A 26,428-nucleotide genomic window follows, 5' to 3' on the forward strand; every position below is an offset into this window, starting at 1 on the left:
TATCCAAATAAAATGCGAATAAACTCCGGCAAAACCAAAACATGACCTATTTATTAAATCTTCATTTTTCCTCAATTTTGGGAAAGTCATATTATTCCCTCTCTTATATTTTGACACCGGAAAAATAATTGAAGATAAAACAAATAAATCAAATGATCCTCTTTTTTTTTCAAATTCGAGAAAACTCTCAATTATGAAAATAACGAAATCTCCAACTCTCTCCGAAGGTCCTTGAGTTGCGTGAAATTTCTAGGATCGACCAATATGCAAGAAAATAAGATATGCATGATGATCTAATGTATAACATTCCAAATTGAAAATAAATTCAGAAGAACTTTGAATTTAATTATTTGAAACTCCCAACTCATATTTCATATAATTTGAAGAAGTCATGTCATCTTCTCTCTAGGGTTTTGTGTTGAAAAGATTTTGAATTCATGGAGATCATAAAAGCAAATATGAAAGTTTGGGAAAGTCCTTTTATTCCCTCTCATTTAACTTTCAAAAGTTTCGAACTCACTCACTTTCAGACAATCAATCAAACAATCAATCTATCTATCTATTTATTATAACATTCCAAAATTTAGAATTTTGGGATGATACATACTCGGATAACCGTAGTAATTCTAGCGCTAATACGTGCAACAAACCCCGACTTCTGGGAGGGGCGCATTTATTAGATAAAAGGCTGACGCGGGGTCTGCTCGCTGATCCGATGATTCATGATAACTTGACGGATCGCACGGCCTTCGTGCCGGCGACGCATCATTCAAATTTCTGCCCTATCAACTTTCGATGGTAGGATAGGGGCCTACCATGGTGATGACGGGTGACAGAGAATTAGGGTTCGATTCCAGAGAGGGAGCCTGAGAAACGGCTACCACATCCAAGGAGGCGCGCAAATTACCCAATCCTGACACGGGGAGGTAGTGACAATAAATAACAATACCGGGTGCATTAGTGTCTTGTAATTGGAACGAGTACAATCTAAACCCCTTAACGAGGATCCATTAGAGGGCAAGTCTGGTGCCAGCAGCCGCGGTAATTCCAGCTCCAATAGCGTATATTTAAATTGTTGCAGTTAAAAAGCTCGTAGTTGGACCTTGGGCCGGGTCGGCCGGTCCGCCTCACGGCGAGCACCGACCTACTCGACCCTTCAGCCGGCATCGTGCTCCTAGCCTTAAGTGGTTGGGTCGTGTTTCCGGCATCGTTACTTTGAAGAAATTAGAGTTCTCAAACCAAGCCATCGCTCTGTATACATTAGCATGGGATAACATCATTGGATTCCGGTCCTATTGTGTTGTCCTTCGGGATCGGAGTAATGATTAATAGGGACAGTCGGGGGCATTTGTATTTCATAGTCAGAGGTGAAATTCTTGGATTTATGAAAGACGAACAACTGCGAAAGCATTTGCCAAGGATGTTTTCATTAATCCAGAACGAAAGTTGGGGGCTCGAAGACGATCAGAAACCGTCCTAGTCTCAACCTTATAGGACTCCGCCGGCACCTATGAGAAATCAAAGTCTTTGGGAGCTGATGTCAAAGGAGTTATTCTTCACAATATTTCTCTGTGACAAACCAATATCAGGAAATTGATTATGAAACTGGTCTACTGACTCGGATTTTACAGAAGAAGGAAGTGACAAGGACTTAAGGATGAGCAGGATCAGTTTAACATGGATAAATCCAAATTAAACTGGGGGCTAATGTCGGGGATATACCCCGCGGTATGATCCGGCCGGATTTATAACCCGGCTGGGACTTAGTAAACCGGCAGGTGTTAAGGCAGGTGGTAAACCGGTTGGCGTTAAGTCAGACGGTAAACCGGCAGGTTGTTAAACCGGCTGACAGTTACGACAGACAGGTAAAACAAACAGTTAACCCAGACGGTAAACTGGCCGGTTGTTAAACCGGCTGACAGTTAAGACAGGAGTTAAGTCAGATGATAACTCAGCAGACATTCTTAAACCGGCAGACCATCTTAAACCGGCGCCAGTTAACTCCCGACAGGCGGTGGTAACTGGGTTGCCAGGAGTTATGAAGCCCGAGACGTTATGAAGCCCGAGACGTTATGAAGCCCAAGATGTTAAGAAGCCCATGAAGAGAAGCCAGAATAGTTAAATCTTAAGTCCGAGTTGGACTCTACATGTTGAAGGAAATATGCCCTAGAGGCAATAATAAAGTTATTATTTATTTCCTTATAATCATGATAAATGTTTATTATTCATGCTAGAATTGTATTAACCGGAAACATAATACATGTGTGAATACATAGACAAACAAAGTGTCACTAGTATGCCTCTACTTGACTAGCTCGTTAATCAAAGATGGTTATGTTTCCTAACCATGAACAATGAGTTGTTATTTGATTAACGAGGTCACATCATTAGTTGAATGATCTGATTGACATGACCCATTCCATTAGCTTAGCACACGATCGTTTAGTATGTTGCTACTGCTTTCTTCATGACTTATACATGTTCCTATGACTATGAGATTTTGCAACTCCCGTTTGCCGGAGGAACACTTTGGGTGCTACCAAACGTCACAACGTAACTGAGTGATTATAAAGGAGCATTACAGGTGTCTCCAAAGATAGATGTTGGGTTGGCATATTTCGAGATTAGGATTTGTCACTCCGATTGTCGGAGAGGTATCTCTGGGCCCTCTCGGTAATACACATCACATAAGCCTTGCAAGCATTACAACTAATATGGTAGTTGTGATATGATGTATTACGGAACGAGTAAAGAGACTTGCCGGTAACGAGATTGAACTAGGTATTGGATACCGACGATCGAATCTCGGGCAAGTAACATACCGATGACAAAGGGAACAACGTATGCTGTTATGCGGTCTGACCGATAAAGATCTTCGTAGAATATGTAGGAGCCAATATGGGCATCCAGGTCCCGCTATTGGTTATTGACCGGAGACGTGTCTCGGTCATGTCTACATTGTTCTCGAACCCGTAGGGTCCGCACGCTTAAGGTTACGATGACAGTTATATTATGAGTTTATGCATTTTTATGTATCGAAGGTTGTTCGGAGTCCCGGATGTGATCACGGACATGACGAGGAGTCTCGAAATGGTCGAGACGTAAATATTGATATACTGGAAGCCTATATTTGGATATCGGAAGTGTTCCGGGTGAAATCAGGATTTTACCGGGTTACCGGGAGGTTACCGGAACCCCCCGGGAGCCATATGGGCCTTCATGGGCCTTAGTGGAAAGGAGAAAGGGGCAGCCCAAGGTGGCTGCGCCACTTCCCCCTCCCCTAGTCCTATTAGGACTAGGAGAAGGTGGCCGGCCCCCCCCTCTCTCTTTCCCCCCCTTGGGAATCCTAGTTGGAATAGGATTGGGGGGGGAGTCCTACTCCCGGAAGGAGTAGGACTCCTCCTGCGCCCTCTCCTTGGCCGGCGCCCCCTCCCCCCTTCGCTCCTTTATATACTGAGGCAGAGGCACCCCAGAAACACACAAGTTGATCCACGTGATCTATTCCTTAGCCGTGTGCGGTGCCCCCTGCCACCATATTCCTCGATAATACTGTAGCGGAGTTTAGGTGAAGCCCTGCTGCTGTAGTTCATCAAGATCGTCACCACGCCGTCGTGCTGACGGAACTCTTCCCCGACACTTTGCTGGATCGGAGTCCGGGGATCGTCATCGAGCTGAACGTGTGCTCGAACTCGGAGGTGCCGTAGTTTCGGTGCTTGATCGGTTGGATCGTGAAGACGTAATACTACTTCCTCTACGTCGTGTCAGCGCTTCCGCAGTCGGTCTGCGTTGGGTACGTAGACAACACTCTCCCCCTCGTTGCTATGCATCACATGATCTTGCGTGTGCATAGGAATTTTTTTTTGAAATTACTATGAAACCCAACAGTGGCATCCGAGCCTCGGTTATTTATGTTGATGTTATATGCACGAGTAGAACACAAGTGAGTTGTGGACGATATAAGTCATACTGCCTACCAGCATGTCATACTTTGGTTCGGCGGCATTGTTGGACGAGACGACCCGGACCAACATTACGCGTACGCTTACGCGAGACCGGTTCCCTCGACTTGCCTTGCACAGAGATGGCTTGCGGGCGACTGTCTCTCCAACTTTAGTTGAACCGAGTGTGGCTACCCCCGGTCCTTGCGAAGGTTAAAACGGAGTCTATTTGACAAACTATCGTTGTGGTTTTGATGCGTAGGTGAGATTGGTTCTTACTTAAGCCCGTAGCAGCCACGTAAAACATGCAACAACAAAGTAGAGGACGTCTAACTTGTTTTTGCAGGGCATGTTGTGATGTGATATGGTCAAGGCATGATGCTGAATTTTATTGTATGAGATGATCATGTTTTGTAACCGAGTTATCGGCAACTGGCAGGAGCCATATGGTTGTCGCTTTATTGTATGCAATGCAATCGCGATGTAATGCTTTACTTTATTACTAAACGGTAGTGATAGTCGTGGAAGCATAAGATTGGCGAGACGACAACGATGCTACGATGGAGATCAAGGTGTCGCGCCGGTGACGATGGTGATCATGACGGTGCTTCGGAGATGGAGATCACAAGCACAAGATGATGATGGCCATATCATATCACTTATATTGATTGCATGTGATGTTTATCTTTTTATGCATCTTATCTTGCTTTGATTGACGGTAGCATTATAAGATGATCTCTCACTAAAATTATCAAGAAGTGTTCTCCCTGAGTATGCACCATTGCCAAAGTTTGTCGTGCCCAGACACCACGTGATGATCGGGTGTGATAAGCTCTACGTCCATCTACAACGGGTGCAAGCCAATTTTGCCACGCGGAATACTCAGGTTAAACTTGACGAGCCTAGCATATGCAGATATGGCCTCGGAACACGGAGACCGAAAGGTCGAGCGTGAATCATATAGTAGATATGATCAACATAACGATGTTCACCATTGAAAACTACTCCATCTCACGTGATGATCGGTCATGGTTTAGTTGATTTGGATCACGTAATCACTTAGAGGATTAGAGGGATGTCTATCTAAGTGGGAGTTCTTAAGTAATATGATTAATTGAACTTAAATTTATCATGAACTTAGTCCTGGTAGTATTTTGCAAATTATGTTGTAGATCAATAGCTCGCGTTGTTGCTTCCCTGTGTTTATTTTGATACGTTCCTAGAGAAAATCGTGTTGAAAGATGTTAGTAGCAATGATGCAGATTGGATCCGTGATCTGAGGTTTATCCTCATTGCTGCACAGAAGAATTATGTCCTTGATGCACCGCTAGGTGACGGACCTATTGCAGGAGCAGATGCAGACGTTATGAACGTTTGGCTAGCTCAATATGATGACTACTTGATAGTTTAGTGCACCATGCTTAATGGCTTAGAATCGGGACTTCAAAGACGTTTTGAACGTCATGGAGCATATGAGATGTTCCAGGAGTTGAAGTTAATATTTCAAGCAAATACCCGAGTTGAGAGATATGTAGTCTCCAACAAGTTCTATAGCTAAAAGATGGAGGAGAATCGCTCAACTAGTGAGCATGTGCCCAGATTGTCTGAGTACTACAATCGCTTGAATCAAGTGGGAGTTAATCTTCCAGATAAGATAGTGATTGACAGAATTCTCTAGTCACCATCACCAAGTTAGTAGAACTTCGTGATGAACTATGATATGCAAGGGATAACGGAAACGAATCCCGAGCTTTTCATGATGATGAAATTGATGAAGGTAGAAATCAAGAAAGAACATCAAGTGTTGATGGTTGACAAGATCACTAGTTTCAAGAAAAAGGGCAAAGGGAAGAAGGGGAACTTCAAGAAGAACGGCAAGCAAGTTGCTGCTCAAGTGAAGAAGCCCAAGTCTGATCCTAAGCCTGAGACTAAGTGCTTCTACTGCAAAGGGACTGGTCACTGGAAGCGGAACTACCCCAAGTGATTAGCGGATAAGAAGGATGGCAAAGTGAACATAAGTATATTTGATATACATGTTATTGATGTGTACTTTACTAGTGTTTTTAGCAACCCCTCAGTATTTGATGCTAGTTCAGTTGCTAAGAGTAGTAACTCGAAACGGGAGTTGCAGAATAAACAAAGACTAGTTAGGGGTGAAGTGACGATGTGTGTTGGAAGTGGTTCCAAGATTGATATGATCATCATCGCACACTCCCTATACTTTCGGGATTAGTGTTGAACCTGAATAAGTGTTATTTGGTGTTTGCGTTGAGCATGAATATGATTTGATCATGTTTATTGTAATACGTTTATTCATTTAAGTAAGAGAATAAATTGTTGTTCTGTTTACATGAATAAAACCTTATATGGTTACACACCCAATGAAAATAGTTCGTTGGATCTCGATCGTAGTGATACACATAATCATAATATTGAAACCAAAAGATGCAAAGTTAATAATGATAGTGCAACTTATTTGTAGCACTGCCGTTTAGGTCATATTGGTGTAAAGCGCATGAAGAAACTCCATGCTGATGGGATTTTGGAATCACTTGATTATGAATCACTTGATGCTTGCGAACCATACCTTTTGGGCAAGATGACTAAAACGCCGTTCTCCGGAACAATGAAGCAAGCAACAGATTTGTTGGAGATCATACATACTGATGTATGTGGTCCGGTGAATATTAAGGCTTGCAGCAGGTATCATTATTTTCTGACCTTCACAGATGATTTGAGCAGATATGGGGATATCTACTTGATGAAACATAAGTCTGAAACATTTGAACAGTTCAAAGAATTTCAGAGTGAAGTGGAAAATCATCGTGACAAGAAAATAAAGTTTCTATGATCTGATCGCGGAGAAAAATATTTGAGTTACGAGTTTGGTCTTCAATTAAAACAATGTGGAATAGTTTCACAAACTCATGCCACATGGAACACCACAGCATAATGGTGTGTCCGAACGTCATAACCGTACTTTATTGGATATAGTGCAATCTATGATGTCTCTTACCGATCTACCACTATCGTTTTGGGGTTAGGCATTAAAGACAGCTACATTCACGTTAAATAGGGCACCATCTAAATCCGTTGAGGCGACACCATGTGAACTATGGTTTGGCAAGAAACCTAAGCTGTCGTTTCTTAAAGTTTGGGGTTGCGATCCTTATATGGAAAAGTTTCATCCTGATAAGCTCAAACTCAAATCGGAGAAGTGCGTCTTCATAGGATATCCAAAGGAAACTATTGGATACACCTTCTATCACAGATCCGAAGGCAAGACTTTTGTTGCTAAATTCGAAAACTTTCTGGAGAAGGGGTTTCTCTTCAAAGAAGTGAGTGGGAGGAAAGTAGAACTTGACGAGGTAACTGTACCTGCTCCCTTATTGGAAAGTAGTACATCACAGAAAACTGTTTCTGTGACACCTACACCAGTTAGTGAGGAAGCTAATGATGATGATCATGAAACTTCAGAACAAGATACTACTGAACCTCGTAGATCAACCAGAGTATGATCCGCGCCAGAGTGGTACGGTAATCCTGTTCTGGAAGTCATGCTACTAGATCATGATGAACCTACGAACTATGAAGAAGCGATGATGAGCCCAGATTCTGCGAAATGGTTTGAGGCAATGAGATCTGAGATATGATCCATGTATGAGAACAAAGTATGGACTTTGGTTGACTTGCCCGATGATCGGCAAGCCATAGAAAATAAATGGATCTTCAAGAGGAAGACGGACGATGATAGTAGTGTTACTATCTACAAAGCTAGAATTGTCGCAAAAGGTTTTCGACAAGTTCAAGGTGTTGAATACGATAAGAGTTTCTCACTCGTATCTATGCTTAAGTCTGTCCGAATCATGTTAGCAATTGCCGCATTTTATGAAATCTAGCATATGGATAAACAAAACTGCATTCCTTAATAGATTTATTAAAGAAGAGTTGTATATGATACAACCAGAAGGTTTTGTCAATCCTAAAGGTGCTAACAAAATATGCAAGCTCCAGCGATCCATCTATGGACTGGTGCAAGAATCTCGGAGTTGGAATATATGTTTTGATAAGTTGATCAAAGCATATAGTTTTATACAGACTTGCGGTGAAGCCTGTATTTACGAGAAAGTGAGTGGGAGCACTACAGCATTTCTGATAAGTATATGTGAATGACATATTGTTGATCGGAAATAATGTAGAATTATTCTGTAAAGCATAAAGGAGTGTTTGAAAGGAGTTTTTCAAAGAAAGACTTCGGTGAAGCTGCTTACATATTGAGTATCAAGATCTATAGAGATAGATCAAGACACTTGATAAGTTTTTTCAATGAGTACATACCTTGACAAGATTTTGAAGTAGTTCAAAATGGAACAGTCAAAGAAAAAGGTTTCTTGCCCGTGTTACAAGGTGTGAAGTTGAGTAAGACTCAAAGCCCGACCATAGCAGAAGATAGAAAGAGAATGAAAGTCATTCCCTATGCCTCAACCATAGGTTCTATAAAGTATGCCATGCTGTATACCAGATCTATTGTATGCCCTACCACTGAGTTTGGCAAGGGAGTACAATAGTGATCTAGGAGTAGATCACTGGACAGCGGTCAGAATTATCCTTAGTGAAATAAGGATATGTTTCTCGATTATGGACGTGACAAATAGGTTCGCCGTAAAGGGTTGCGTCGATGCAAGTTTTGACACTGATCTGGATGACTCTAAGTCTCGATCTAGATACATATTGAAAGTGGGAGCAATTAGCTAGAGTAGCTCCGTGCAGAGCATTGTAGACATAGAATTTTGCAAAATACATACGAATCTGAATTTGACAGGCCCGTTGACTAAGATTCTCTCACAAGCAAAACATGATCACACCTTAGTACTCTTTGGGTGTTAATCACATAGCGATGTGAACTAGATTACTGAATCTAGTAAACCCTTTGGGTGTTGGTCACATAGCGATGTGAACTATGGGTGTTAATCACATGATGATGTGAACTATCGATGTTAATCACATGGTGATGTGATCTAGATTATTGACTCTAGTGCAAGTGAGAGACTGAAGAAAATATGCCCTAGAGGCAATAATAAAGTTATTATTTATTTCCTTATAATCATGATAAATGTTTATTATTCATGCTAGAATTTTCTTAACCGGAAACATAATACATGTGTGAATACATAGACAAACAAAGTGTCACTAGTATGCCTCTACTTGACTAGCTCGTTAATCAAAGATGGTTATGTTTCCTAACCATGAACAATGAGTTGTTATTTGATTAACGAGGTCACATCATTAGTTGAATGATCTGATTGACATGACCCATTCCATTAGCTTAGCACACGATCGTTTAGTATGTTGCTACTGCTTTCTTCATGACTTATACATGTTCCTATGACTATGAGATTTTGCAACTCCCGTTTGCCGGAGGAACACTTTGGGTGCTACCAAACGTCACAACGTAACTGAGTGATTATAAAGGAGCATTACAGGTGTCTCCAAAGATAGATGTTGGGTTGGCGTATTTCGAGATTAGGATTTGTCACTCCGATTGTCGGAGAGGTATCTCTGGGCCCTCTCGGTAATACACATCACATAAGCCTTGCAAGCATTACAACTAATATGGTAGTTGTGATATGATGTATTACGGAACGAGTAAAGAGACTTGCCGGTAACGAGATTGAACTAGGTATTGGATACCGACGATCGAATCTCGGGCAAGTAACATACCGATGACAAAGGGAACAACGTATGCTGTTATGCGGTCTGACCGATAAAGATCTTCGTAGAATATGTAGGAGCCAATATGGGCATCCAGGTCCCGCTATTGGTTATTGACCGGAGACGTGTCTCGGTCATGTCTACATTGTTCTCGAACCCGTAGGGTCCGCACGCTTAAGGTTACGATGACAGTTATATTATGAGTTTATGCATTTTGATGTACCGAAGGTTGTTCGGAGTCCTGGATATGATCACGGACATGACGAGGAGTCTCGAAATGGTCGAGAAGTAAAGATTGATATATTGGAAGCCTATATTTGGATATCGGAAGTGTTCTAGGTGAAATCGGGATTTTACCGGGTTACCGGGAGGTTACCGGAACCCCCCGGGAGCCATATGGGCCTTCATGGGCCTTAGTGGAAAGGAGAAAGGGGCAGCCCAAGGTGGCTGCGCCACTTCCCCCTCCCCTAGTCCTATTAGGACTAGGAGAAGGTGGCCGGCCCCTCTCTCTCTCTTTCCCCCCCTTGGGAATCCTAGTTGGAATAGGATTGGGGGGGGGGGAGTCCTACTCCCGGAAGGAGTAGGACTCCTCCTGCGCCCTCTCCTTGGCCGGCGCCCCCTCCCCCCTTCGCTCCTTTATATACTGAGGCAGAGGCACCCCAGAAACACACAAGTTGATCCACGTGATCTATTCCTTAGCCGTGTGCGGTGCCCCCTGCCACCATATTCCTCGATAATACTGTAGCGGAGTTTAGGCGAAGCCCTGCTGCTGTAGTTCATCAAGATCGTCACCACACCGTCGTGCTGACGGAACTCTTCCCCGACACTTTGCTGGATCGGAGTCCGGGGATCGTCATCGAGCTGAACGTGTGCTCGAACTCGGAGGTGCCGTAGTTTCGGTGCTTGATCGGTTGGATCGTGAAGACGTACGACTACTTCCTCTACGTCGTGTCAGCGCTTCCGCAGTCGGTCTGCGTTGGGTACGTAGACAACACTCTCCCCCTCGTTTCTATGCATCACATGATCTTGCGTGTGCGTAGGAAATTTTTTTTGAAATTACTACGAAACCCAACACATGTAACCCGCCCCTTCAACTTATATAAGGAGGGGCAGGGCTCCCCAAAGAGGGACAAGGAAGAAGAAACAATCTTAAAAGGTTAAGGTTAACTGGGAGAGCCGTTTTACAGCGACTTCCTCATGATCATAATGAGAGGTAGCCACAAACAACATGTAGCCTTGTTACCGGATGATGTTTCCCGGGGCTCGAAGCTGTCTAAATACTTTTCTGTGTGTTGATCCGCCGTGCATCTCCCGATTCCGACCAACCCCTTCAAATTACCGTATAGATGTGTTGGCCTTACGACTAAGTCCTCACACTAGGACATCTGCCGTGACAATTCCACGACAGTTGGCGCCCACCGTGAGGCTCGCGCACGGTGGTGTTGAGTTTTTGGAGGGATCTCTCATAGGGTTCGAAAAGCTCGTGATTTCGTCGGATGAGGGAAAGCCCGACGGAAAGCGTGCGGGATAACTTGTCATAAGACAAACCGTGGACAGAGACGGTAAAATTATCGTTTTGTGACCAATGTCATGGTTAACTTCGGAGCTGATATTGTGAGATAAGAGATGAGAAATTTAGGTTTGTGTGCGTGGCCGCACGTGACCAGGCGATCCGACCAGGTTGATTTCCGCTACACTGTTCTACAAAGTCGCTGAGACCGGTAGGAAGATTCCCTCTGCACCATTGCAAAAATGGACCAAAATCTTCTCGTTTTCCGGATTGGAGGCAAAGTTCGCTACAGCCGTGTGCAGAAAGTTATAACGGCCACGTCTTCCCTCTACGGACAAATACAAAGACCCAAATTGCTGCTGCTACTGATACACGTCAAATCAGAAGGCTCTCCCAAAAGGAATTATTCATAGTTTGTGATGTACGGACCAAGTCAAACCGAGGAAACATCATGTACTATTTCAACTAGTAGTAGTTACTACTAGTATGGATGACGTGAAGCTACTGTTTTGTTCTTCAAATTTTTATGGTCACTTGAAAAGTTACCAAGATGCAGGCGCACTAGGATGGTACATTGGATAATTCTGGACAAGCAGAGTGAGTAACGTTTCATCGATTGGATTAAAGAAAAGGAAGGGAAGGAAGGGCCACGAGCCCACAATCTGGAGGGCACGGACGAGGATAGTCAAAGCGTCAAACTGATGGAGACCAGGATGGATACGGGAACAACGGATCAATTCGGACTCTAACGCTTCGCCGTTCTGCTTCTGCTCCGCTTCCAAACCGCCCTATCGGCCGAATCCGAGCCGCCCCCGCGGGCCTGCTTGACGTGTTGAAGTCATTGCCGGTTTACCTCACTGCATTCCTTCGAGCTACCCCCGCCGACGGTCCGTCCCCTCTGTGGCTGATGCCACCTCGTCGCACCATGCTGAATCGCCGGCCTCGTCCATGCCTTGCTCCCGTTCACTGAAGCCCTCAAATCACAGTTGCCTCAGTAAACCGGCTCGATTTCCATGTTGCCGGGTCGCCTCCTCCTCGCTGGACCGTCTCAATGGTCCGCCCGGCGTCTTCGAGTCATCATCGCCGAGTCGCAGCTTTCTGCTAAAACCGTCGCCGGATGGGGGATGGATCCGGACTGTTTCGCCGCTGGTTGTGTGACTCAGTGGCCGAGTTGCCGGTCACCGTCGAGCTCGAGCCGAGTCGCCGCCGTTTTCCGCCTCCAGACCGTCCGAGCGCGACCCTGCCGTCGTACCTGATTTTCTGCCTCGGACGTGCCCGTGTGCTCTGCTACGACCCGGTCCAGCTCATCGCTGCACGAAGCTACGCCCGCGAATCTTCGCTCCGGTTTACGTGGTGCCGCCCCGCTCTACGTCATCCGGTCGCGGCCCGGATCCTGCGTCGCCGCCGACCGCCTTGCCGATCACTCCCGTCTGCGAGCCGACCTGGAACGGGCTCTTACGGTTTCACCAGCACCGCTCCGTCACTCCCACCGTGGTTCAGCATGCTGAGCTGACCCAGCATCGCCACACCTCTGCTCCAAACCACAACCCGGATTCGCCTTTCGACAACTCGGATTCGCCTTAACGTCGACCGTATCAACTCCAAAGCGCTGCCTCGGGTCGTCAAGGTCTGCCTCACAGCCACGCCGGTTCACTGCTCCCGCTTAGCTGTTGTGGACTGCTTGAACGTTACCGTTACCGGCCCCGGCTTACGCCAAAAATGCTGCTCGGGCCGAGTCACCTGCAATTCTCCCGTCGGCCTCGCCCTCGCTGAGTCGCCGGTCATGCCGCTGCGTCCGAGTCGTCATCACCGGAGCAGGCTTTGATCCGCCTTGTTTCTGAGTTGTCCTCGCGCCGGTTTGCCCCGACGTCTCCGCCTCCGGCCTCAAGTCACTCTTTAGTGCGTGGCCACCCGCGATCCGTTGCCACTGTGAGTTGCCGCTACGGTCTCCCCGCGCAGGCGTCGCTTCACCTCCAAGTTTCCTCGCCGGTTTGCCTCGCTGTAGTTGCTGCTACTATCTCCTCCACGTGAAGACCAAAGTCCCTTTTGCTCCTTGCATGTTGAAGCAGATAAAACAAAGAAACAGTCGACGACCTCTCTTTGCTCGCGCAGAACCCGAAACAAAAGAAGAAAAAAGGCAATTTGACTTGCTGGTTTGCATGGAGACCTCACGTCAATCAGGTCCTCCATGAGAGATTAAGACAAGAGAGAAGGTCACGTGGAGACGTCAGACATTTGATATGTTTTGATCCTAGTATCCACGTTCATCCGACAGATAAAAATCAGGTGACATTCATCTAAGTTTATTTATTAGCGCATATTGTTTTTGTCAAAAAACAATTACTTTGATTTGTATATTTTTGTATATAGGATAATTATTCACTACAAATGTAGTTTATATCACGGTATGGAGCACAGGCTCATAATGTTTCGCCCGGCGATAGTCCGTGACATATTACCCGTTAAATGGACGCGCACAAGTCGACGCCCTTGCGGCCCGGTCTACATCGACTTGCCGGGGTCGCTTTTTCTCGCTGTTCAATGGACGCAGACAAGTTGTCACCCTTGCGGCCCGGTTTACATCGACTTGCCGGGATTGCCTTTGATTGTTGTTCAATGGACGTGCACAAAGTTGCCGCCTCTGCGGACCCGGTCTACATTAATTTGTCCGTCCGTGCCGGTTTACAACACCGGTGCTGATTTTCCCCGTCCGCACCAGCTTGCAATGCTGTGACATGCGGCCGACTCATCTGTCCGAGCTACCTCTGATGCTGCGGTTGTCTTTGCTATCCGTCTCTCGCGGCCTGGTCTACATCAACATACCAGGCCGCACTTGTCTGCATGAGCTGTTTATTGAGTATGAGCAAGTCATAGCTTGGGAAGCCCGGTTTTCTTTCAAACAAAATGGAGGCAAATTATCATACACTATCAACCGGCGTCCGCACTGGGTGGCTCAATGGGTAGGCGCACAAGTCGCCGCCACTACAGTTTGGAAGGAACCATTGGCCGAGTTGCTGACACGGCTCATATGGGATCATTTATAACCCGCCGCAGTCACCTCAACCTTCTGTGGATCCACATCGTGCTATCAACACCAATGATATATAAGTTATGCCGGTTTATATCATGGTCAAATATGGAGAATCTCAAGCCAACTCTTCGAGTCACCTTGAGACTCGGGGGCTACAATGATATGACTTAGCAAATATTGCCGGTTTTCAGTGAAGTCAAGAACTCCGGATCATTGGAGGGAAGATAACCCGGTCTCGGAGGCTACCGCCATATTGGTGAAAATTTAAAAGCCGTCAAGAAATTCCCGGCTTAAGAAGAAGGATTCCTGTTTAAAATCCGGCTCAAGGGAAAGCTATCTCCCACCAAGCTTTGAAGCTCTCAGTAGCCGGTTGAAGAATTTCCAGTTCAAAAAGAATACTCTCTCGCAAGTTCGAGTTGCCAGGAAAAATGAAAGGGACCAAAGAGAGTCTGTTACAAAAGCACAAGCTCAAACATAGGTACCCTTGAGCACAACTCGCAACATCATTTGGGGGCTTCCTGTTCAAACACAGGTGTATTCACCAAAGAGAACATAGCGTTACTACCCTCTTGATCCGGCTATCAAGCCAATATTATCATAAGAGCACAACTCTGGTTACTTCGGTAATCCGGCTATCAAGCCCATATTATCATAAAGGGCCAAAGAGAGTCTGTTGCACAGCACAGCTCAAACATGGGTATCCCTTGAAGCTCAGCACACAATATCACTTGGGGGCTATGTTCGAACCATAGTCACACCTCTTGATAGGCTTAAGGCCACCAGGGAAATCACTTGGGGGCTCTGGTCGTATCTGAACCATAGCTACACCTCTTGATAAGTATAAGGGTGCCAGGAAAATCACTTCGGGGCTTGGTCGTATCCAAACCATAGCTACACCTCTTGATAGGCATAAGGCCATCAGGGAAATCACTTGGGGGCTATGGTTCGAATCATAGTTGCACCTCTTGATAGGCATAAGGGCACTAGGGAAATCACTTTGGGGCTTGGTCGTATTGGAACCACAGCTACACCTCTTGATTGGCGCAATGCCATAATTATGACTACGTGGGGGCTCTGGTCATATCCGAACGATAGCTTAAACCCTCCTGATCATACATATACATAATCATATATTGCATCATACATTGCATCATCATTACATCATCATAGCATGTATCATATGTGCATGGATATACCAGTTTATATGGCAGGAATCGGTTTTCAAACCAAGTTATATTATTCAAAAATTTTAATAGCCAACACGGCTGGATTTTATTATGGTTATCAATAGCTACTATTATGATTAGGGTCTTCAAAGTCGCTTTAGCGCAATGACTATCATATTATTAGTGGATATGATTTATTCTACAATTGAAGGAATAGTCCCGAGTCGCTACAGGCTTACGACCCGGCACTTGGGGGCTACATTATTCAAGTTGGGATTACATCAAATACACAAGTCTCATGTCACTGCAAACATGCACCATGACACTTTGGGGCTAATGCAAAGTCATTGTTTGCTCACTTATTGAAGACCCGACTCATCATATCATAATGAGCCGGCCCTTGGGGGCTACCAATTGCTCCTGTCAACAATTCAAGGTACACAAATTTTCATCTATTATTGAAGGATCCACTGCTCAGTTGGTAAAGCACAAGGCTCTTAACCTTGTGGACGTAGGTTCAAGCCCCATGATGAGGGTTACATCATATGATGTTATTTTCATTGAAGAATATATCAAGTCCCAGCTCAATATTATCTTATTGAGCCGGCCCTTGGGGGCTACACATTGCTGCTCAAGTTTACATGATCATATTTACAAAGTCTCTGGTCATTATTGCATAATAACCAAGCCCTTGGGGCTACACTGGTTGAAGTTTTTATAAGCATAAAGGCAATTTCAAGTCCAAGGTTGCTGCAAGCATGACAACCCAACACTTGGGGGCTACATATGTGGAATACTCATTTCTGACTGGTGATTGAGTTGAACAAACTGGATTTCTTCAAGCTTGTACATTCATATTGAAGCAAGTCTTAAGATGTTGCTATGCTACCTTCTTAAGACTTGGGGGCTACAAGTGATAGGCATATAAGAGGTATATTTTCAAAACTGATGTTAACAAACAGTTCTGATCCGGTGCCATCAATATTCTTAAACCGGCAATATTGGCAATGGTAAACCAGTAATGTTTCACATTCTTAAACTGGCAAGTTCTACATTCTTAAACCGGCTGAAGATCCAATGAGTATTTCAAAGGCCAATATTTTTGTTAAAGCATTGGGAGCTGAAGTCAAAGGAGTTATTCTTCACAATATTTCTTTGTGACAAACCAATATCAGCAAATTGATTCTAAAACTGGTCTATTGACTCGGATTTTACAGAAGAAGGAAGTGACAAGGACTTAAGGATGACCAGGATCAGTTTAACCTGGATAAATCCAAATTAAACTGGGGGCTAATGTTGGGGATATACCCCGCGGTATGATCCGGACGGAGTTATAACCCGCCTGGGACTTAGTAAACCGGCAGGTGTTAAGGCAGGTGGTAAACCGGTTGGTGTTAAGTCAGATGGTAAACCGGCAGGTTGTTAAACTGGCTGACAGTTACGACAGATAGGTAAAACAGACATTTAACCCAGACGGTAAACCGGCCGGTTGTTAAACCGGCTGACAGTTAAGACAGGAGTTAAGTCAGATGATAACTCAACAAACATTCTTAAACCGGCAGACCATCTTAAACCGGCACCAGTTAACTCCCGACAGGCGGTGGTAACTGGGTTGCCAGGAGTTATGAAGCCCGAGATGTTATGAAGCCCGAGACGTTATGAAGCCCAAGATGTTAAGAAGCCCATGAAGAGAAGCCAGAATAGTTAAGTCTAAAGTCCGAGTTGGACTCTACATGTAACCCACCCCTTCAAGTTATATAAGGAGGGGCAGGGCTCCCCAAAGAGGGACAAGGAAGAAGAAACAATCTTAAAGGGTTAAGGTTAAATGGGAGACCGGTTTACGGCGACTTCCTCATGATCACAATGAGAGGTAGCCACAAACAGCATGTAGGGTTGTTACTGGATGATGTTTCCCGGGGCCCGAAGCTGTCTAAATCCTTGTCTTGTGTGTTGATCCGCCATGCACTCTCGATTCCGACCAACACCTTCAAGCTACTGCATAGAAGCATTGGCCTCACGACTAAAGTCCTCACACTAGGACATCTGCCATGACAATTCCACGACAGGGGGAGTATGGTCGCAAGGCTGAAACTTAAAGGAATTGACAGAAGGGCTACATAGGGCGTGGAGCCTGCGGCTTAATTTGACTCAACACGGGGAAACTTACCAGTTCCAAACATAGCAAGGATTGACAGACTAAGAGATCTTTCTTGATTCTCTGGGTGGTGGTGCTTGTCCGTTCTTAGTTGGTGGAGCGATTTTTTTGGTTAATTCCGTTAACGAACAAGACCTGAGCCTACTAACTAGCTATGCGGAGCCATCCCTCCGCAGCTAGCTTCTTACAGGGGCTATTGCCGTTTAGGCGACGGAAGTTTGAGGCAATAACAGGTCTGTGATGCCCTTAGATGTTCTGGGCCGCACGCGTGCTACACTGATGTATTCAACGAGTATATAGCCTTGCCGACAGGCCCGGGTAATCTTGGGAAATTTCATCGTGATGGGGATAGATCATTGCAATTGTTGGTCTTCAACGAGGAATGCCTAGTAAGCGCGAGTCATCAGCTCGCGTTGACTACGTCCCTGCCCTTTGTACACACCGCCCGTCGCTCCTACCGATTGAATGGTCCGGTGAAGTGTTCTGATCGCGGAGACGAGGGCGGTTCGCCGCCCCCGACGTCGCGAGAAGTCCATTGAACCTTATCATTTAGAGGAAGGAGAAGTCGTAACAAGGTTTCCATAGGTGAACCTGCGGAAGGATCATTGCCGTGACCCTGACCAAAACAGACCGCGCACGCGTCATCCAATCCTTCGGCGACAGCATTATCCGTCCCTCGGCCAATGCCTCGACCACCTCTCTTCCTCGGAGTGGGTGGGGGCTCGGGGTAAAAGAACCCACGGCACCGAAGGCGTCATGGAGAACTGTGCCTAACCCGGGGGCATGGCTAGCTTGCTAGTCATCCCTCGTGTTGCAAAGCTATTTAATCCACACGACTCTCGGCAACGGATATCTCAGCTCTCGCATCGATGAAGCATGTAGCGAAATGCGATACATGGTGTGAATTGCAGAATCCCGCGAACCATCGAGTCTTTGAACGCAAGTTGCGCCCGAGGCCACTCGGCCGGGGGCACGCCTGCCTGGGCGTCACGCCAAAACACGCTCCCAACCCCCTCATCGAGAATCAGTATGCGGCGTCTCATCTCTCGTCTCGCAAGGGGAGGTGGACCGAAGATCGGGCTGCCGGCGTACCGCGCCGGACATAGCGCATGGTGGGCGTCCTCGCTTTATCAATGCAGTGCATCCGACGCGTAGCCGGCATGATGGCCTCAAAACGACCCAGCAAACGAAGCGCACGTCGCTTCGATGCGACCCCAGGTCAGGCGGGACTACCCGCTGAGTTTAAGCATATAAATAAGCGGAGGAAAAGAAACTTACAAGGATGCCCCTAGTAACGGCGAGCGAACCGGGAGCAGCCGAGCTTGAGAATCAGGCGGCTATGCCATCCGAATTGTAGTCTGGAGAGGCGTCCTCAGTGACAGACCGGGCCCAAGTCCCCTGGAAAGGGGCGTTTGGGAGGGTTTGAGCGCCGTCCAGCCCGGACCCTGTCGCCCCACGAGGCGCCGTCAACGAGTCGGGTTGTTTGGGAATGCAGCCCAAATCGGGCAGTAGACTCCGCCCAATGCTAAATACAGGCGAGAGACCGATAGCGAACAAGTACCGCGACGGAAAGATGAAAAGGACTTTGAAAAGAGAGTCCAAGAGTGCTTGAAATTGCCGGGAGGGAAGCGGATGGGGGCCGGCGATGCGCCCCGGCCATATGCGGAACGGCTCTTGCTGGTCCGCCGCTCAGCTCGGCGAGTAGACTGTTGTCGGCCGCGCCGGCGGCCAAAGCCAGGGAGCCCTAGGTGCCCCCGATGGCCGTCGTCGGAAGGCCGGTACCCGCGCGCCGAAAGGAGTGTCCCTCGGGGCACTTCGCTGCAACGGCCTGCGGGCTCCCCATCTTACCCGTCTTGAAACAAAGACCAAGGAGTCTGACATGCGTGCGAGTCAATGGGTTCTGAAACCTGGGATGCGCAATGAAGCTGATGAGCGGGAGGCCCTCACTGGCCGCACCGCTGGCTGACCCTGATCTCCTGTGAAGGGTTCGAGTTGGAGCACGCCTGTCGGGACCCGAAAGATGGTGAACTATGCCTGAGCGGGGTGAAGCCAGAGGAATATCTGGTGGAGGCTCGAAGCGATACTGATGTGCAAATCGTTCGTCTGACTTGGGTATAGGGGCGAAAGACTAATCGAACCATCTAGTAGCTGGTTCCCTCCGAAGTTTCCCTCAGGATAGCGGGAGCCGATTACGAGTTCTATCAGGTAAAGCCAATGATTAGAGGCATTGGGGACACAACGTCCTCGACCTATTCTCAAACTTTAAATAGGTAGCATCGTGCAGCTGCTTTGGTGAGCCGTGCCACGGAATTGGGTGCTCCAAGTGGGCCATTTTTGGTAAGCAGAACTGGCGATGCGGGATGAACCGGAAGCCGGGTTATGGTGCCCAACTGCGCGCTAACCTAGAATCCAGAAAGGGTGTTGGTCGATTAAGACAGCAGGACGGTGATCATGGAAGTCGAAATCCGCTAACGAGTGCGTAACAACTCACCTGTCGAATCAACTAGCCCAGAAAATGGATGGCGCTGAAGCGCGCGACCCACACCCGGCCATCTGGGCGAGCGCCATACCCTGATGAGTAGGAGGGCGCGGCGGCCGCTGCAAAACCCGAGGCGCGAGCCCGGGCGGAGCAGCCGTCGGTGTAGATCTTGGTGGTAGTAGCAAATATTCAAATGAGAACTTTGAAGGCCGAAGAGGAGAAAGGTTCCATGTGAATGGCACTTGCACATGGGTAAGCCGATCCTAAGTGACGGGGTAACCTCGGCAGATAGCGTGATCACGCGCATCCCCCGAAAGGGAATTGGGTTAAGATTTCCCGAGCCGGGATGTGGCGGTTGACGGCGTTAGGAAGTCCGGAGACGCCGGCGGGGACCTCTGGAAGAGTTGTCTTTTCTGCTTAATGGCCTGTCAACCCTGGAAACGGTTCAGCCGGAGGTAGGGTCCAGTGGCCGGAAGAGCACCGCACGTCGCGCGGTGTCCGGTGCGCCCCCGGCGGGCCATGAAAATCCAGAGGACCGAGTACCGTCCACGCGCGGTTGTACTCATAACCGCATCAGGTCTCCAAGGTGAACAACCTCTGGCCACTTGCACAATGTAGGCAAGGGAAGTCGGCAAAACAGATCCGTAACTTTGGGAAAATGATATGCTCTAAGGACTGGGCTCGGGGGTCCCGGCCCCGAACCCGTCGGCTGTCGGCGGATTGCTCGAGCTGCTCACGCGGTTTCGAGGATATACCCCGCGGCGTAAGCCGGTCGGAAGTATAACCCGGCCGGACTTGGCGGTTTACTTGAGACCCGGTTGAGACTTGACGATTCACTGGCGACCTGTTTGGACCTGGTGGTTTACGATTCATTGGTAATCCGGTAGGTGGGTCAGAGGAGCGACAAGACCCAGTGGCCCAACGGGCGGTTCATGAAGGCCGGTTCATACTATGGTGGGCCGGTTTAAGAGGAAAGGCATGACGAATATTTACCTTGAAGGAGTTAAGACCAGGACTTGTATCCGGTCTGTATTAGAGATAGACTAGTCCTAATCCTAATAGGACTCCACCTGTAAACCATCCCTTCAACAAATATAAGGAGGGCAGGGCTCCCCAAAGAGGACTAGCTACAAGCGACAAGAAGAAGAAAATAATCTCTAGGGGTAGACACAAAGAGCCGGCTTATCGACGACTCCCTCATGATCATAATGAGATCTAGCCACAAACAACATGTAGGGTTATTACAGGATGATGTTTCCCAGGGCCCGGAGCTGTCTAAACCCTTGTCTTGTATTGCGTCTTTCGATTCCGCTCAACCCCTCTCAAGCTACAACATAGATGCATTGGCCTCGCGACTAAGTCCTCACACTAAGGACATCTGCCGTGACATCTGAGTGGCGGCTCAGGGCGATGTGGTCTTAACTCCTTGTAAGGTAAATATTCGTCATGCCTTTCCTCTTAAACCGGCCCACCATAGTATGAACCGGCCTTCATGAACCGCCTGTTGAGCCATCGGGTCTTGTCGCTCCTCTTACCCGCCTACTGGATTACCAATGAACCGTAAACCGCCAAGTCCAAATGGGTCGCCAGTGAATCATCAAGTCTCAGCCGGGTCTCAAGTAAACCGCCAAGTCCGACCGGGTTATACTTCCGACCGGCTTACGCCTTGGGGTATATCCCCGACACGCGCCAAGAGCGGGTCGCCGCATGCCGGCCGGGGGACGGACTGGGAATCGCCCCTTCGGGGGCTTTCCCCGAGCATGAAACAGTCGACTCAGAACTAGTACGGACAAGGGGAATCTGACTATTTAATTGAAACAAAGCATTGCGATGGTCCTCGCGGATGCTGACGCAATGTGATTTCTGCCCAGTGCTCTGAATGTCAAAGTGAAGAAATTCAACCAAGTGCGGGTAAACGACGGGAGTAACTATGGCTCTCTTAAGGTAGCCAAATGCCTCGTCATCTAATTAGTGATGCGCATGAATGGATTAACGAGATTCCCACTGTCCCTGTCCACTATCCATCGAAACCACAGCCAAGGGAATGGGCTTGGCGGAATCAGCGGGGAAAGAAGACCCTGTTGAGATTGACTCTAGTCCGACTTTGTGGAATTACTTGAGAGGTGTAGGACAAGTGGGAGCATGTCCCCTCCTTTTGGCTCCAAGGCCCGGCCTTACCGGGCCGATCTGGGCGGAAGACATTGTCGGGTGGGGAGTTTGGCTGGGCGGCACATATGTTAAAAGATAACGCAGGTGTCCTAAGATGAGCTCAACCAGAACAGAAATCTTGTGTGGAACAAAAGGGTAAAAGCTCGTTTGATTCTGATTTCCAGTACGAATACGAACCGTGAAAGTGTGGCCTGTCGATCCTTTAGATCTTTGGAGTTTGAAGCTAGAGGTGTCAGAAAAGTTACTACAGGGATAACTGGCTTGTGGCAGCCAAGCGTTCATAGGGACGTTGCTTTTTGATCCTTCGATGTCGGCTCTTCCTATCATTGTGCAGCAGAATTCACCAAGTGTTGGATTGTTCATCCACCAATAGGGAACGTGAGCTGGGTTTAGACCGTCGTGAGACAAGTTAGTTTTACCCTACTGATGAAAGTGTCACGATAGTAATTAACCTAGTACGAGATGAACCATTGATTCACACTTGCCCTCGCCCTGCCATACGACGGATAGCTTAAAAAGCCTTTCCAGAAAAATGTTAGGTGGGACGGGGTCGCTCTTAGTGCCTATGCGAGCAAGAATGTCCGCCGCTTGATTACTTTCTCGAGCGACATGATGGAACTCGAGTCCCTCGAACCGTGCCAACATTTTGAGAAGGGCATTGCAATAAGCTGCCATCTTCGGGTCTTTGGCATCGAAGTCTCCATTTATTCAAGATATTGGGAGGTGTGAGTCCCCGCGCACTTCCAGGCACTGTATGCCCATGGAGACAACCATCCGGAGACCATGCAATAAGGCCTCGTATTCGGCTGCGTTATTGGAATCTGTGTTGTTGGGTTTCGTAGTAATTTCAAAAAATTTCCTACGCACACGCAAGATCATGTGATGCATAGCAACGAGGGGGAGAGTGTTGTCTACGTACCCAACGCAGACCGACTGCGGAAGCGCTGACACGACGTAGAGGAAGTAGTCGTACGTCTTCACGATCCAACCGATCAAGCACCGAAACTACGGCACCTCCGAGTTCGAGCACACGTTCAGCTCGATGACGATCCCCGGACTCCGATCCAGCAAAGTGTCGGGGAAGAGTTCCGTCAGCACGATGGTGTGGTGACGATCTTGATGAGCTACAGCAGCAGGCTTTCGCCTAAACTCCGCTACAGTATTATCGAGAAATATGGTGGCAGGGGGCACCGCACACGGCTAAGGAATAGATCACGTGGATCAACTTGTGTGTTCTAGGGTGTCTCTACCTCAGTATATAAAGGAGCCAAGGGGGGAGGGGGGCGCCGGCCAGAGAGAGAGGCCCAGGAGGAGTCCTACTCCTTCCGAGAGTAGGACTCCCCCCCAATCCTATTCCAACTAGGATTCCCAAGGGGGAAAGAGGGAGAGGGGTGGTCGGCCACCTCTCCTAGTCCTAATAGGACTAGGGGAAGGGGGGGAGGCGCGCAGCCCTTGTGGGCAGCCCTTTCACCTTTCCACTAAGGCCCATGAAGGCCCATATGGCTCCCGGGGGGTTCCGGTAACCTCCCGGTAACCCGGTAAAATCCCGATTTCACCCGGAACACTTCCGATATCCAAATATAGGCTTCCAATATATCAACCTTTACGTCTCGACCATTTCGAGACTCCTCGTCATGTCCGTGATCTCATCCGGGACTCCGAACAACCTTCGGTACATCAAAATGCATAAACTCATAATATAACTGTCATCGTAACCTTAAGCGTGCGGACCCTACGGGTTCGAGAAAAATGTAGACATGACCGAGACACGTCTCTGGTCAATAACCAATAGCGGGACCTGGATGCCCATATTGGCTCCTACATATTCTATGAAGATCTTTATCGGTCAGACCGCATAACAACATACGTTGTTCCCTTTGTCATCGGTATGTTACTTGCCCGAGATTCGATCGTCGGTATCCAATACCTAGTTCAATCTCGTTACCGGCAAGTCTCTTTACTCATTCCGTAATACATCATCTCACAACTACCATATTAGTTGTAATGCTTGCAAGGCTTATGTGATGTGTATTACCGAGAGGGCCCAGAGATACCTCTCCGACAATCGGAGTGACAAATCCTAATCTCGAAATACGCCAACCCAACATCTACCTTTGGAGACACCTGTAATGCTCCTTTATAATCACTCAGTTATGTTGTGACGTTTGGTAGCACCCAAAGTGTTCCTCCGGCAAACGGGAGTTGCATAATCTCATAGTCATAGGAACATGTATAAGTCATGAAGAAAGCAGTAGCAACATACTAAACGATCGGGTGCTAAGCTAATGGAATGGGTCATGTCAATCAGATCATTCAACTAATGATGTGACCTCGTTAATCAAATAACAACTCATTGTTCATGGTTAGGAAACATAACCATCTTTGATTAACGAGCTAGTCAAGTAGAGGCATACTAGTGACACTTTGTTTGTCTATGTATTCACACATGTATTATGTTTCTGGTTAATACAATTCTAGCATGAATAATAAACATTTATCATGATATAAGGAAATAAATAATAACTTTATTATTGCCTCTAGGGCATATTTCCTTCAGTCTCCCACTTGCACTAGAGTCAATAATCTAGATCACATCGCCATGTGATTTAACAGCAATAGTTCACATCACCATGTGATTAATACCCATAGTTCACATCGATATGTGATCAACACCCAAAGGGTTTACTAGAGTTAGTAACCTAGTTCACATCGCTATGTGATTAACACCCAAAGAGTACTAAGGTGTGATCATGTTTTGCTTGTGAGATAATTTTAGTCAACGGGTCTGTCACATTCAGATCCGTAAGTATTTTGCGAATTTCTATGTCAACAATGCTCTGCACGGAGCTACTCTAGCTTATTGCTCCCACTTTCAATATGTATCTAGATCTAGATTTAGAGTCATCCAGATCAGTGTCAAAACTTGCATCGACGTAACCCTTTACGACGAACCTTTTGGTCACGTCCATAATCGAGAAACATATCCTTATTTCACTAAGGATAATTCTGACCGCTGTCCAGTGATCTACTCCTAGATTACTATTGTACTCCCATGCCAATTAGTGTAGAGTATACAATAGATCTGGTACACAACATGGCATACTTTATAGAACCTATGACTGAGGCATAGGGAATGACTTTCATTCTCTTTCTATCTTCTGCCGTGGTCAGACTTTGAGTCTTGCTCAACTTCACACGTTGTAACACAGGCAAGAAACTTTTTCTTTGACTGTTCCATTTTGAACTACTTCAAAATCTTGTCAAGGTATGTATTCATTGAAAAAACTTATCAAGCGTCTTGATCTATTTCTATAAATCTTGAAGCTCAATATGTAAGTAGCTTCACCAAAGTCTTTCTTTGAAAAACTACTTTCAAACACTCCTTTATGCTTTACAGAATAATTCTACATTATTTCCGATCAACAATATGTCATTCACATATACTTATCAGAAATGCTGTAGTGCTCCCACTCACTTTCTTGTAAATACAGGCTTCACCGCAAGTCTGTATAAAACTATATGCTTTGATCAACTTATGAAAGCGTATATTCCAACTCCGAGATTCTTGCACCAGCCATAGATGGATCGCTGGAGCTTGCATATTTAGTTAACACCTTTAGGATCGAGAAAACCTTCTAGTTGCATCGTATACAACTCTTCTTTAGTAAATCCATTAAGGAATGCAGTTTTGTTTATCCATTTGCTAGATTTCATAAAATGCGGCAATTGCTAACATGATTCGGACAGACTTAAGCATAGATACGAGTGAGAAACTCTCATCGTAGTCAACACCTTGAACTTGTCGAAAACCTTTTGCGACAATTCTAGCTTTGTAGATAGTAACACTACTATCAGCGTCCGTCTTCCTCTTGAAGATCCATTTATTCTCAATTGCTTGCCGATCATCGGGCAAGTCAACCAAAGTCCATACTTTGTTCTCATACATGGATCCCATCTCAGATTTCATGGCTTCAAGCCACTTTGCGGAATCTGGGCTCACCATCGCTTTTTCATAGTTCGTAGGTTCATCATGATCTAGTAGCATGACTTCCAGAACAGGATTACCGTACCACTCTGGGGCGGATCTTACTCTGGTTGATCTACGAGGTTCAGTAGTATCTTGTTCTGAAGTTTCATGATCATCATCATTAGCTTCCTCACTAACTGGTGTAGGTGTCACAGAAACAGTTTTCTGTGATGTACTACTTTCCAATAAGGGAGCAGGTACAGTTACCTCGTCAAGTTCTACTTTCCTCCCACTCACTTCT

General features: G+C 46.7%; 1 non-coding gene and 3 pseudogenes across 1 annotated transcript; all 4 read left to right on the forward strand.

Moving 5' to 3' along the window:
• The first annotated feature begins 490 nt into the window (after positions 1-490).
• Positions 491-1,603, forward strand: LOC147967587 (18S ribosomal RNA; annotated as a pseudogene).
• A 15,792-nt stretch (positions 1,604-17,395) lies between these two features.
• Positions 17,396-18,120, forward strand: LOC147967588 (18S ribosomal RNA; annotated as a pseudogene; the record flags this gene model as incomplete).
• Positions 18,121-18,346: 226 nt separating this feature from the next.
• On the forward strand, positions 18,347-18,502 carry LOC125511907 (5.8S ribosomal RNA). The gene has a single exon (XR_007285177.2). It is a non-coding gene; the product is annotated as a 5.8S ribosomal RNA (ribosomal RNA).
• A 219-nt stretch (positions 18,503-18,721) lies between these two features.
• On the forward strand, positions 18,722-22,916 carry LOC147967589 (25S ribosomal RNA; annotated as a pseudogene).
• The last annotated feature ends 3,512 nt before the right edge of the window (positions 22,917-26,428 follow it).

This window comes from Triticum urartu, chromosome 5A (assembly GCF_056163025.1).
Source record: "Triticum urartu cultivar PI428250 chromosome 5A, HENAU_Tu73, whole genome shotgun sequence".
Classification (NCBI taxonomy): Eukaryota; Viridiplantae; Streptophyta; class Magnoliopsida; order Poales; family Poaceae; genus Triticum; species Triticum urartu.